The following is a 14,761-nucleotide window of genomic DNA, read 5'->3' on the forward strand; positions in this document are numbered from 1 at the left end:
TTCCCCTTTAAAAGTGAAATTTGGGCCTCATCAATATAACTAGTTTGATGATTAGTACCTTTAAATATTTATAAAAATTTGGAGGTAAGTGTGCCTTTGTCTGTTCCTCCAGATTATATTTTTTATTTAAAGAAACTTACCAAGACTTCCCTGGAGGTCCAGTGGTTAAGACTCCACGCGCTTCCGCTGCAGGGGGCATGGGTTCCATCCCTGGTCCAGGAACTAAGATCCTGCATGCCGTGCCATGCGGTCAAAAAAAAAAAAAACAAAAAAAAAGAAAAAAAGAAAGAAACATATCAAGGACCTCCTCTCTCCTACTTATAATCCATTCTTACCAATATTAGGGCATCTTTTTTCACTTTTGGTCTGACCATGATTGACAAGCATCCTTATTTTCCCCCAACCTCATTCCTTTTGTGTTTCAAATGAAGTGGAGTAAAGAGATAAAATGAACATGACTTTTTGCTCCAACAAAGGAAAAGTCAAAGTTTTGTCTAATCAGGAACTTGGTTTGAATCCTCACTCCCGAGCTCTTGTCCTTTGTCCTGCCACCACAGTGCTGAGAATGATGCTGAGTATGAACTGCTTGCTCGTTTGACCACAGAAAGTTTAGGCATTTATGCAGTGGCTGGGTCATCGTTACAACCCTGATTTCATTCCTGGTCACAGACAGATTCTTGTTCTTTTTTTTTTTTTTTAAAAAAAAACATAATGACATTTTATTTATTTATTTATTTATTTACTTATTTATATCTATCTATCTGTTTATTTACTGGCCTCGTTGCGGCTTTCAGGATAGCAGTTCCCTGACCAAAGATTGAATCTGGGCCATGGCAGTGAAAGCCTGGAATCCTAACCGCTAGGCCACCAGGGAACTCCCCAGATTCTTGTTCTTGAAGTGAGAAACAAGTGCTCCTGGATAATTTTGCTTCTATGTTTCCATGGAGCTGAATGCTTTGGTAACTGGGGTTGAGTTTTAAGCCCCTGATAATATATATGTTAAACTGTTTTTATTTCTTTCATGTTCATGGCAAACAGTCTGTTTTGGTAAGGGACATTCTAGTTATAATAACAGTTGGTACGATTTACTGAGTTTTTACTATAGGCCAGGCGCTGTGTATACTAAGCTTTTCAGTGGATCATTTCACTGGAGCGACACAGTAATCTTGAGTGGGTCCTAATGTCATGCTCATTTTTACATTAAAGAAACAAGTTTAGAGAGGTTTTGTATCTTGACCAAGAGCATCCCTTAAGTAGTAATGGAGTCTGGATTCTGGTCCACGTGCTGTATTAACCAGTGGCTGCCCCACGGAAGGCACCCAGTGAATGTCTGTTGACTAACCAAAGGACTACTCCATGGTGAAGCCATACAGATGTTTCAGTGTTCCTAAATGCTCACTAACATTGCAGCTGCGTTAAGGTAAACAGGTAGCAGGATCTGAACGCAGAACTGAGGCCACTCTGTATCTTCCCTAAAGGTTTAGAACCAAAGAAGATTAGTACGAGGTGGGAAGGGAGCAGACATAAATTCCATCAAGTCCAGTGGTTTGGTCTCAGGACCTATTTACACTCTTAAAAATGAGTTTTTGTTTATGTGAGTGATAGCTAATGCTATTCATTATCTTAGAAATTAAACAAAAATAAAACCAATATTTTAATAAAAATATTTGTATGAGAATAAGTACATTTTCCAAAATAAAGAAATTAGTGAAAAAAGTGGCAACTGGATTCTTACCTCTGCGTTGTATTTTTTTGCAACATGTATTTTGATTAAAATTTATGAAGAAAATCCAGAAAGGATTTACAGAAAGGATTGGAAAAGGAAGTAAAAAAGAGGTAATTGTGGATTTTCTTCTTTGATAATACACCAAAATTTGACAAGTGGTAGTTTCTTAAAGTTTAGTTGCAATGTGAAGTCTGAACTCATATCAATAAATCTTTTTCTTTTTATAATCCATATATTAAAATCCACTGGTCTAATATTTACTTTGAATTGATTTTCACCTTTGATTGTGTAACATCATTCACTGGTTATTTGGTTCACGGAGTTATGCATATCTTCCAAATGTTGACATGTTTTATTCTTTAGCATTTAAAAAAACAATTACATTCATTAATATCACCACTGATTTCATCAAAAAAATATTTTAAGTATTAGGAAGATGTCAAGTGCATAATAGTAGATGCAAGGTTTTAAAAATTCTAATTTTCACTTTAACATTTGAGTTTTATCAATGGCAATAAATCCTGTTAGTTGTTTTTCTTGAAATGATAGGTTCTTTTGGTTTATTTTTGAGAAAATGTATGATATGACCAAGTCAGAATGACCACAGTTTGTCCGTCATTCTTCCAAATAAAAACGGTGTTTCATGCAAAGAGCTGTTAGTTCATCTCTCAATATAAACAATCACACGTGTGTTTCTTGGAGGCAACCATTATAGTTTGGGATTCAGCAGAAGTGCTTTGTGAGTACTTCCTACTATCTCACACAGAATATTAAAAAGATGTATCAGTCTTACGAAGAAGATGTGAAAACCTCAGGACCGAGATTTAATAAAATTAAGGATTTTTAATGCGTTAAGGACAGTCTTAAGTGAAACAGCCCCCCTGAACCCCCCTCTACTGTGGGTGCTTGGTGGTGAAAAGTACAATGACTATCAGTACATTTGGTTCCACTTCCTTAATTCATGTTAAAACTCCAGCCAGTTTTACCCACTTATTGCTTTTGCACCATTGGTGTAAATTCCACGCAGTGAAAAAGATTCATAACGTCTTAGTATTATGAACTTACACTTTCCTGAAAAGGTCTAGAGGACCTACGAATTTATGGATCACACACTGAGAGTCACTGATCTAATCCAGTCTTTGCAGTTTATGACAGAGGGGATCTGGAAAAGACCAACCCAAGACAGCCCCACCAGTTAGTGGTAGAACAGGGACAAGAACTCAGTTGTTAGTGCATTCCTCTTTCTTTTTTTCTTTTGTTTTCCTGTTTCAGTTTCAGAAATTTCAAGGTAGATGTTCGTGACGTTCTTTTGTGAATATGGTGATGCCAAAGCATATAATTATTGAACATATTTAGGAAGATTTCTATATTTTTTGCATATTAAACCCTTTGCATATTTTCCCTACTCTGTACTCACCACTTCACCACTGCTCTCTCTTCTGCTTTTCAATATTTCAGTAGTTACCACTGCTGCCTCTTTAAACAGCATGCTTTGTCTTTGCTGAGTGGAGAGAAGGTGAGGGAGCAGTTGACTGCTTATTCATTTTCTGGTTTAGAATTCCAGCTTTGTGGGGAGAAAAGAATCAGTGAGTTTGGGCTGAAGCAACGACTTCCCTCTTCACCTAGATTAGTTAAAAGTCACAGGAAAGGAAATTGTACACACAACCATTATCTTTCATATCACGACAAGTCATCTCACCGGCCAGCCACCCTCGACCTTCAATTCTCTATTAAAGCTTGACTCTCTCTCTCCCCCTCTCTCCCTCTCTCCCTCTTTTCCTCTCTCCCTCTCTCCCTCTCTCTCTCTCCCTCTCTCTCCCCCTCTTTCCCTCTCTCTCTCTTTCCTTCTCCGCTTCCCTGAAGGAGGGAGGTTGTCCAATAAAAATTACTCTTAATTTTGCTTATGTTAATGTTTTATGTGATGTCTTCTTCAATAAAAATTGGTCAGATTTTGAAATTGTAATGAAGGATGCTGAGAGAGGCAGTAGAACCAGACCTAGGCATTGCATTTTCTCTTTAATACCTTCCTCCTGTTTTAGAGTAGTTTTGAGGGAGGTTGGGGGTTGAAAGAAGTTGCAGTGTATGAAAATGAGTATGTCTGGCAAGCCGTAAAAGTAGGTTTGCAGACCCTCAAATGTATTGTTCTCTCATTTTCAAATAAGTTGGATGTTCTTTTGCAAGATGTCATTTTTTCCTATTTCTCATCCAACAATGATTGCTTTCCCTTACCTGTGAACTTTGTGAGCTAAACTTTGTTTTCTAACTTTCTGATTCTTCCCCCATGTCTGTTTTCATTACCCCAAAATGTGATCAGATTTGGCCTTTGGTCACCCCTGTGAATCAACTCTTCCCTAAACCTAGGCCTTTGGTAACTTCCTTTTCTTTCCACAAAACTGATGTTTCCGGTCCTTAGTTACTTGCAAACCATTAAGTCTTTTTTCTTTCTTTTTTAGACTTGTAGTTATGGTTTTTCCCAGCCATTTATTAGGCTCAGAAATTGCCTAGCAATAGTTCTCACTCTTCACAGTGTTTTCTGCTGTCTTGTCAGAACTTCTGGAGCTTGGGTCTGTCCTATGCTTGGTGCATCATAGGAGCTCCATGGGTGTGTTGAGTGGATGTTATTTTTATCTCTTCTTCAAAGAACATTCTTCAGATTTTTTTATTTTTTATTTTTTTTTTGCGGTACGGGGGCCTCTCACTGTTGTGGCCTCTCCCGTTGTGGAGCACAGGCTCAGTGGCCATGGCTCACGGGCCTAGCCACTCCGCAGCATGTGGGAACTTCCCGGACCGGGGCACGAACCCGTGTCCCCTGCATTGGCAGGTGGACTCTCAACCACTGCACCACCAGGGAAGCCCTGAGCTGTTGTTTATGTCTCAGTATTGGCCAGCTAAATCTCTGAAACACAAAGCTGCACTGGCCCCCCTTCTCATGTCGAGTCCCTCCCACCAAATGTCATGCATTCCTTTCCTGGCAGATGGCCACTTAGCCTCTACTTGAACACTTGTAATTCTTTGGGGGCAATTGGTTCTGCTGCTGGACAGTTTCATGTTTCATGTTCTCCTTTGCATTGCTCTGAAACTGGATTTTCTATCATTTCAACCCTAATAGTTCCAGCATTGTAGATTATTCAAGAGTATAATATGACTTATACAGGACACATCCTCAGATACCTCAAGATAGCTTTGATTCCCCAACCATCTTCATTCCTCCTTCAGTCTTTTTCTTGCTACTTATGTCCCAGGATGCTCATATTCTTTACGCCTTCCCTATTTCATACCACTTTCTAGAGTTCCATCTTGCCATCCAACTCTAAATGCCCCTTTCAAACTGACTTCTTTTCTTTGTTATTATACTGAGAACAGTATGAGTTTGGGGGCCTAAAAGCTGGGATATGAATTTTAGTACCGTAACTTACTAGGTGTGTGAACTTGATCAGATGACTTACTCTTTCTAAGCATTCCTTTACTCAGATGCAAGAGGGAAGTATAATGATTTATAAGCATATTTTTAAGGATTAAAATATGTGAAGGGCTTAGCTCAGTTATAGAAACATAGCATGTAATAGATATTACTTTTGACTTGATCAATTTTTTAAAAAATTTTTAATTTTTTTATTGAAGTAGAGTTGATTTACAATATCGTATTAGTTTCAGGTGTATAGCACAGTGATTCAGTTTTATATATATATATATAGTTTTATATATTTATATATAAATATATATATATGTGTACACACACACACACACACACACACACACACACACACACACACACATACCGTTCTGTCTTTGATTTTTTTTTCCCCCCACATATGACCTGGTTTTTAGTATTCATTATTTCAAGAATCTGTCCTTCCTCTTTCCATTGTTCCTTGTTTGGATTTTATTTATACCTATAATTTTAAAAGAAATTTTCATTATCTCTAGATTATTTTCCCTCTCTATTTTTAAATTTTATATCATTTAACATGGTTTTCTTGACAAGTATTGTTTTCCTCTACATGAATTTTCTCAACTCCTGCCTACATTTCTATTCATATGTTCAGCCTTTATTATTCTTCCTGTGAAGAACGTTTCTTCACCCCTCTACTGGGTTAATGATGGCTGGGCCACTGCAGGTTACTTAACTTTTCACTGAACCACTTACTTAGTAGCTTTTAGAATCATTTGGTTGAACAATATGCTTTTTAAATTAACTGTTCAGTTAATTTCAATTCAACCGACATTTACTAAGTACTTGTTATATGACATGTATTGATCTAAATGCTATAGGAATTACATAGAACACTTTTATCATTTGTTCATGCAGTCATTCAGTAAACATTTTCTTGAGTACCTGCTAAGGACCAGGTTCTGGATTTGGGGTTTGGTTTCAAGAAATTGAATTGGACAAGGTTTCTCCTTCAATACATAGAATCAAGGAAAAGTTATAAAACAGTGTGGTAATTTTAGTGATCTAGATATGAAACTAGGCATTATGGTCATCTTTGGAGAGACTGCTTCACCAAACCCCTTTGGGTCAGGAAAAGCTTCATAGCAGGAGATACGCTTAAAGGCTGAGTAGGGGCTTAGAGTCCACTGGAAAGATAAGACCCATATACTAGGGGTTAGTTATGTTTGGTTATAAAGCCAACTTCTAAGTTCTATGTGTTATCATTGACTTCCCCACCCCTGCTGCCCAGAATTGCATACATGCAACATTTGCCTTTTTTCTGGTTAGTTTAGGGGCCTCAGAACTAGTGTTTGGGACCTAATTACTGCATGAATGCGTATTTCTGTATTCCAAAGTAGGAATAATAACATAAATACATAAAAATAATCTCATGCTGGTAGGACACATTACAAAGTCTTTCCCCATCCATCATCTCATCTCACCTGTTCTTATAGAACAGGTTAGTGCCTGTGGGTTTCCTTACTGAGTATCTTAAGCATTGTTACAGATAGATATTAGCACAAGAATTAGCACTGAATAATTATGTATGGAGGATTTACAAATAATTTTTTCTCTCTTTATTTCAAAGTGATCATACTGTATTGTCTGATTTTATTTAGCTCACAGACCAGCTCTGCCCATAACCAGGTATCTAAGGAAGAGTCCCTTCTCTACTCATGTTTGTCGCTTGTCAAATAGGAATATTGCCACTATTGTAGCAATATTGTAATATTACAATATTGTAATACTAACAGTAATACCAATTTCACCTCATTGGCTTGAGGTGAAGAATAAAATCATTAATCCATGTGAAAACACAATATATATAACTGATCACAGTTGAAAATACAAAATGTATCTTTTGAGTGACCAGATTGTTGGCTACTTTGTCAAGGTCAATTCAGCTTAATTAAATAACTTTCACTTGTTTCTTAAACTTTCTGAGGTAGCTTTGTCTTACTTTCTTCTGTTTACCCAATAGTGACTGCTGGCAAGTGCGATATGTTCAGTAAACACTTGTAGATTGCATTTTTTAAAGTACCGATCTTCTGGAGTCCAGTGCTGGAAATTTGTGAGCTACTTATATTTCTGCTTAGCATTCCTAAAGCCTCTGATTTAATTTCTAGATTATAAGTTCCATTGATAGAACCCTTATAAATATCACATGAAGAAGATGAGCATTACCTTTAGGCCATGCAATTTACTTTTTAAAAATATGATTAATTTCAACACAATCAGCCAGGATGTCAGAAGATCTCAGTGCCTTTGATAGATGCTGACAGGTGAGGAAATTAAAATCAGGGAGGGAAGCAATTAAATACTGGCAAACATTACTTTAATGAGACAACCAAATTGTTCATAAGCCATGGAGTACGTTGTATTCTTGATAAATGTCTTAGGGTATCAGGTGAGCGTGCATTTAAAAATGTTCTTCATACGGGATTTGATGATGGGAATGAAGGACATTCCATGTCTGTCATCTAAAGCCTTTGGCCTAATCTCACATTTCAATTGCTTTTGGGGTCAGACTTCCTAATAATCATGTTTAAGATTATGACATTGTTTAAGTTATAAGTAATCCTCTCACCACCACCTTTACCAATCCATAAAACTTACCAAAATGCACAAAGTCTAGACAAAATAATTCTTGGCCTTTTCACAGTGGTTTAGGGACAACCATGGTCAAGACCCATGGAAAGAGAAGTAGAAAAATGTATATTTAATACAACTTCTGATTTAAAAGACTTGGGAATTGTAGTGCTAAAACCAGAACCCAGGTCCTCAATCCCCATTCCAGTGTTCTTTTTAAGATAACCCCCCTTGTTCAGAGAGAAAATCTGGGACCACAAGACTGAAGACTTACTTGTTTATTGGCTTAGAGGAAGTTTTTACAAAGCTCTGTCAACTGCTCATTTGTACTATAGCACTTGTAAAGTATCAAGTATTAAGGGGCATCTATACATTGACCTTAGTGATTCTCATGCCATTTGGTTGGAATTTTTGTTCGTAATGTCAGGATCATCATCTAGAGTTATGTTGCCTAAAAAATGTTCTGGGGTGCAGTGGTCAATCCAGAGGTTACCATGGTTTGTGAAAAACCTGTCGAAACAGGTCTCTCTGCTCTCTTCATTTCTCATGTCCTCCCATTCCTCTCTTCTTTTTTCCTTATTCCCCATCATTTTTCTTTCCCTCCTCCCTCCCTCCCTCCCTCCCTCCCTCCCTCCCTCCCTCCCTCCCTCCCTCCCTCCCTCCTTCCCTCCCCCCCCCTTCCTTTGGCTCCATTGTTCTCTCCTATTTTCCCCCAAATACAGTAGAAATGATGAATTATTTTATACTAGTCCCAGCTAGGTTTGGTGAGTCTTGCTTTTGCACTGATTCTAATTAATAAAGTTGAAATTTTGTAAGTTAGAGTCTGATCATCCTGATTTCTTTATTTTTGGTTGAAATTGCTTCTGGAGATGAGAACAGTTTTCTTGGGAGAGGATGGGTGATTTGATAGAGGATGCAGACCTGCCAGGTTCTGGGCCAGCAGTCATAAAATCTACAGAGGCAGCCAAAGATAACTGACTTTATTACCAAGACGCTAGAGTGGGATTTGTTATTTGTCCCAGATGTCTTTATGGGTCTAGTGGAGAACTCCACTGTATTGGGAAATACTCGAGTTACTGAGGACACGTGCCACTCAAACCGTGTGAGAAGAGGACGGTGAACTTCTTAGATAGAAGGTTTCAGCTTTTCTGCGGTGTGAGATGAAACTTAGTGATGGAGACCCCTTTACGAAAATTCAGTGGTACAGCCTTCTGTTGTTTCTGTGGCTTGTGTTTCAATAGCTTGCTCAAGGATGTCGCATCTCTGAAACTTCACTGGGGAGAGCTGAGAAAGTGTTCATGGTAACCCTGCATCGAACAGTCTTTTGCCTCAGCTTAGTAATGTGTCACCTTCTGGTTAGACCACAGATGTGAAGTCTCTCTCCTTTCACTTGCCAGTGAAGCAGGACTCAATACTAAATGTGCTTTGGTGCCTTGACAATGGACTTTTATTGGGTATATACTCATTTTACCTTTCCCTCCAAATAGAGCGCCCCCAAATGGAAGCCTGCGTCGTGTAGTAGAAGAGTCCTTACTTGTTTGGGGATCAAGATACAAGGTTAAACTTTTGTCTGTTCCATGTTAACCACGTGATTTTTGAAGTTTGGTTTCCTGATTGGTGGAATTGGGGTAGTAAGGTTTCATTGGGGTTATGTCGAGGATGATTTGAGAAAACATGGTCATGAAATATTTTTCAAACTATAAAGCATAATGTTAAAGATGATTAATGTTTTGATATTGGTGGCATATGATAAGAGTTTCTTGCAGAGTATCCTATCAACCATGCTCTATTCATATCATCTGATTTGAGCCCTGTATGAAAATGGGATATATTCATAAAACTTCTCAGAGGTCTTTACTTCTCAGTAAATCTATCCTTATGTTAAAACAAATCCCCTTGTTCTTGCACTCCTGTTGGAAGCTCCATCTCTCTGAACCTAAAGCATGATACAGGCACAAACTTTAGAATGATCTGTGATAAACCTTCAGGCCATTCACCTAAAGCAGTTTTTTTTTTGCTTTTTGGGGTTGAGGGGACACGTGATTCTTAACTTTTGAGGTTTTGTCATTTGGAACAAAAGTTCTTTGTGCTGCTGTTAGGTGAGACCATGTTAAGATTGATCTAGATAAATATTATGGTATTTTAAAACTAGGGTCACAAATCAAGCAAATACCCAACCCAGAGATATCCTCTAGCCTTGTGTGCTTAGAGCATCATTCTTTGATCATATAAGTGTGGGCTCATAGGAAGAAATGTTACCGTTTTTTATACCACCGCTGTCCATGCCTATAAATATGAAATAATGTAGGAGAATCTTCCACAAAAAGTTTAACTCATCTTTGGCTATGAAGTAGGTATTATGTGCCACATTTACGTGTAAGGAAATTGACATTTGGGGCTTAAGTAACTTGCCTAAGACCATTGGTAAGAGGAAGACAGGTCTGACTGGCTCTAAATCCCATGTGTTTTTGCTACTTCTTCACATCAATCAAATAGCTGGTTTTATTTCATTATTCCCTCTTCCACTAAGTCTAGTGGATCTAGTCAGTGAGTTGTCTGTCCTTGTGTTTTCCCACCTAATATCCTAGGTATAAAGGAAAGACCACTGGACGAACAGGCAGAGCTCAGAGGGTTCAGACTCTCACTCTGCCATGTACTGTACTATGTAGTCTTGGACAATTTACCTACTTTTTCTGAACTTCAGTTTTCACATCTGTAAAATCAAGACAGTAATACCCATTTCCCATGACATTTGTGAAGTTAATCGAGAGATGTTAGTTCCCTTCTCATCCTCCTTTTCACTCTGTGAGCTTCTGTTTCCTCACCTAAGAAGTGGGTAGAATAATCTCTTCCTGCTTCTTCACCAGGTTGTCATGGGGTGAAATGAGATAATGAATGTGAAAGTGTTTTGCAAACAAGAAACTGTGGTATAGATAGAAGAGTTTATGATTGTTAATGAATAAATAAGAGCTTGGAACCTAAGAGTAACCTTTACCTGTTTCATTTACAGACACTAGCATTGCAGTTTGCTGAACCTTGTGTCCACTGATCATTCCAAGAGCTAGCTGTCCAAGGTAAGAGAAGCTTGGCATCATCAAGTTTATGAAATGCTGGTAGGCATCTTAGCCAGTAAAGTTTAAGGTAGATTTCACTCCCAACAGAAGAAATAGTAAGGTATTTCATGAGGATCAAAACCTGAAAAATGGCCAAGACAGTGAACTTTGCCCGTTTTATGTCTTCTTGATTTGATTTCTCTTTCAATTCCTAGCTTTTTAAGGTTCAAATCAAAAGCACAAAAGTCTGGGCACCTTGGAAGTATTTAAGTGTCCACAGTATGCCATGTCCTAGGATGGCCTTTTTTTTTTTTTTTAAATTAATTATTGGAGTATAGTTGCTTTACAATGTTGTGTTAGTTTCAGCTGTGCAGCAAGGTGAATCAGCTATACATATACATATATCCTCTCTTTTTTGTTTGTTTGTTTGTTTTTGCGGTACGCGGGCCTCTCACTGCTGTGGCCTCTCCCATTGCGGAGCACAGGCTCCGGACACACAGGCTCCGGACACACAGGCTTAGCAGCCATGGCTCACGGGCCCAGCCACTACGCGGCATGCGGGATCCTCCCGGGCCGGGGCACGAACCCGTGTCCCCTGCATCGGCAGGCGGACTCTCAACCACTGCGCCACCAGGGAAGCCCTATCCTCTCTTTTTTGGATTTCCTTCCCATTTAGGTCACCGCAGAGCATTGGGTAGAGTTCCCTGTGCTATACAGTAGGTTCTCATTAGTTATCTATTTTATATATAGTGTCAACAGTGTATATATGTCAATCCCAATCTTCCAATTGGGATTGGGATTGACATATGTACACTATTGATACTATGTATAATAGTATCATAGTCTTCCCTCCCTGCCCCCCCGCTCCCCCTTGGTATCCATATGTTTGTTCTCTACCTAGGATGTTCTTATCTAGTGCCTTCTTGTATCCCCAGTGAGTATATAGCAGGAGGGCTTTCTCTCCAGTTTCCTGGCTGTCGATTGAGTGCATTTTTCACTACACTATGCTACCAGTGTTACCTGGCTCTGAAGGGGCCAAACTTTACTCGTTGGGTCTGTCACTGCCTCTTAACTGCCCAAAACACATCTCAAAAGGACATAATCTAAGGCTACAACAAAAAAAATCTTAAGAATTCAGGACATGAGTTAGAGTCTTTCGAAACCCAGGGCCTATAGTGTCTTCATTCCACTCTCCTGGGGAACCAGTGTGAAGGAGTTGGGACTTTGGCAGAAGAATACATTCTTCTTGAGTTTGTCAAGAAAACAGTGACCAGTTTAACAAAGACCCAGAATAGCCAAGGCAATCTTGAGAAAGAAAAACGGATCTGGAGGAATCAGGCTCCCTGACTTCAGACTATACTACAAAGGTACAGTAATCAAGACAGTATGGTACTGGCACAAAAACAAATATAGATCAATGGAACAGGGTAGAAAGCCCAGAGATAAACCCACGCACATATGGTCACCTTACTTTTGATAAAAGAGACAAGAATATACAATGGAGAAAAGACAGCCTCTTCAATAAGTGGTGCTGGGAAAACTGGACAGCTACATGGAAAAGAATGAAATTAGAACACTCCCTAACGCCATACACAAAAATAAACTCCAAATGGATTAAAGACCTAAATGTAAGGCCAGACACTATAAAACTCTTAGAGGAAAACATAGGCAGAACACTCTATTACATACATCACAGCAAGATCCTTTTTGACCCACCTCCTAGAGAAATGGAAATAAAAACAAAAATAAACAAATGGGACCTGATGAAACTTAAAAGCTTTTGCACAGCAAAGGAAACCATAAACAAGCAAAAAGACAACTCTCAGAATGGGAGAAAATATTTGCAAATGAAACAACTGACAAAAGATTAATCTCCAAAATTTACAAGCAGCTCATGCAGCTCAATATTAGAAAAACAAACAACCCAATCCAAAAATAGGCAGAAGACCTAAAAAGGCATTTCTCCACAGAAGATATACAGATTGCCAACAAACACATGAAAGGATGCTCAAAATCACTAATTATTAGAGAAATCAAAACTACAGTGCGGTATCACCTCACACCAGTCAGAAAGGCCATCATCAAAAAATCTACAAACAATAAATGCTGGAGAGGGTATGAAGAAAAGGGGACCCTCTTGCACTGTTGGTGGGAATGTAGATTGATACAGCCACTATGGAGAACAGTATGGAGGTTCCTCAAAAAACTAAAAATAGAACTACCGTACAACCCAGCAATCCCATCACTGGGCATGTACCCTGAGAAAACCGTAATTCAAAAAGAGTCATGCACCACATTGTTCATTGCAGCTCTATTTACAATAGCCAGGACATGGAAGCAACCTAAATGTCCATTGACAGATGAATGGATAAAGAAGATGTGGCACATATATACAATGGAATATTACTCAGCCATAAAAAGAAACGAAATTGAGTTATTTGTAGTGAGGTGGATGGACCTAGAGTCTGTCATACAGAGTGAAGTAAGTCAGAAAGAGAAAAACAAATACCGTATGCTAACACATACATATGGAATCAAAAAAAAAAAAGTTCTGAAAAACCTAAGTGCAGGACGGGAATAAAGATGTAGATGTAGAGAATGGACTTAAGGACACAGGGATGGGGAAGGGTAAGCTGGGACAAAGTGAGAGAGTGGCATGGACACATATACACTACCAAAGGTAAAACAGATAGCTAGTGGGAAGCAGCCTTATAGCACAGGGAGATCAGCTCGGTGCTTTGTGACCACCTAGAGGGGTGGGATAGGGTGGGTGGGAGGGAGATGCAAGAGGGAGGAGATATGGGGATATATGTATATGTATAGCTGATTCACTTTGTTATAAAGCAGAAACTAACACACCATTGTAAAGCAATTATACTCCAATAAATATGTTAAAAAAAAAAGAAAACGGAGACAAGTTTAAAAAAACAAATAAGGAAGCATAAAATTTATTTTATGTGTTTAAGGAAGCATAAAAAGTTTTAAAATTTGGAAAATGTGAGTTTTCCTCTGCAGATAACCATCTGATATCTGTACTTCCCAGCTAGCTCCTTTATGCTCTCTCTAATCTTCTAGAAGTCTTAGCCAAAAAGAGGTGAAGTAGTCACTATGGTGATCCTAACTGCAGGCCCTATAGAATAGCAACTTTGTGGAAGATTTGATATCAGCATTTCAAGTACTGTAAACATTTGTACTGATGAATATTTTGATTATCCCTTAGGTATGTTCTTTCCATGATCTTTTTTTTTTTTTAATATTTATTTATTTATTTAGGCTGTGCCAGGTCTTAGTTGCGGTACGTGGGATCTCTTAGTTGCCGCATGCGGGCTTCTTAGTTGCGGCATGCATGTGGGATCTAGTTCCCTGACCAGGGCTCGAACCTAAGCCCCCTGTGTTGGGAGTTTGGAGTTGTAGCCACTGAACCACCAGGGAAGTCCCTCTTTCCATGATCTTAAACATAATTTTTTTTTTTTTTTTTTTTTTTTTTTTTTTGCGGTACGCGGGCCTCTCACTGTGTGGCCTCTCCCGTTGCGGAGCACAGGTTCCGGACGCGCAGGCTCAGCGGCCACGGCTCACGGGCCCAGCTGCCCCGCAGCACGTGATTTCCTCCCGGACCTGGGCACGAACCCGCGTCCCCTGCATCGGCAGGCAGACTCTCAACCACTGTGCCACCAGGGAAGCCCAAACATAATTTGAAAAAAAAATTTTATTGGAGTACAGTTGATTTACAATGTTGTGTTAGTTTCAGGTGTACAGCAAAGTGAATTAGTTATATATATGCATACATCCACTCTTTTTTAGATTGTTTTACCATACAGGCCATTACAGAGTACTGAGTAGAGTTCCCTGCAGTAGGGAATTCCTATGCAGTAGGTCCTTATTAATTATCAATTTTATATATAGTAGTTTAAACATAATTTTAATTACACAGACCTTTGAAAGAATTGAGGTTTGTTGGTA

The 14,761-nt window shown here is 38.8% G+C and overlaps 1 protein-coding gene across 6 annotated transcripts in view; it reads left to right on the forward strand.

Annotated features, from left to right (window-relative positions):
• The window catches only part of LPP (LIM domain containing preferred translocation partner in lipoma), a 688,443-nt gene that overhangs the window by 169,000 nt on the left and 504,682 nt on the right, over positions 1 to 14,761 (forward strand). For all 6 annotated transcript variants that reach the window (XR_009540714.1, XR_009540715.1, XR_009540717.1 and 3 more), the window contains exon 3: positions 10,759 to 10,822. The gene's annotated coding sequence lies outside the window, so the exon portion shown is untranslated. The remainder of the gene's footprint in view (positions 1 to 10,758; positions 10,823 to 14,761) is intronic.

Source organism: Lagenorhynchus albirostris, chromosome 5 (genome assembly GCF_949774975.1).
Source record: "Lagenorhynchus albirostris chromosome 5, mLagAlb1.1, whole genome shotgun sequence".
In the NCBI taxonomy this organism is placed as follows: domain Eukaryota; kingdom Metazoa; phylum Chordata; class Mammalia; order Artiodactyla; family Delphinidae; genus Lagenorhynchus; species Lagenorhynchus albirostris.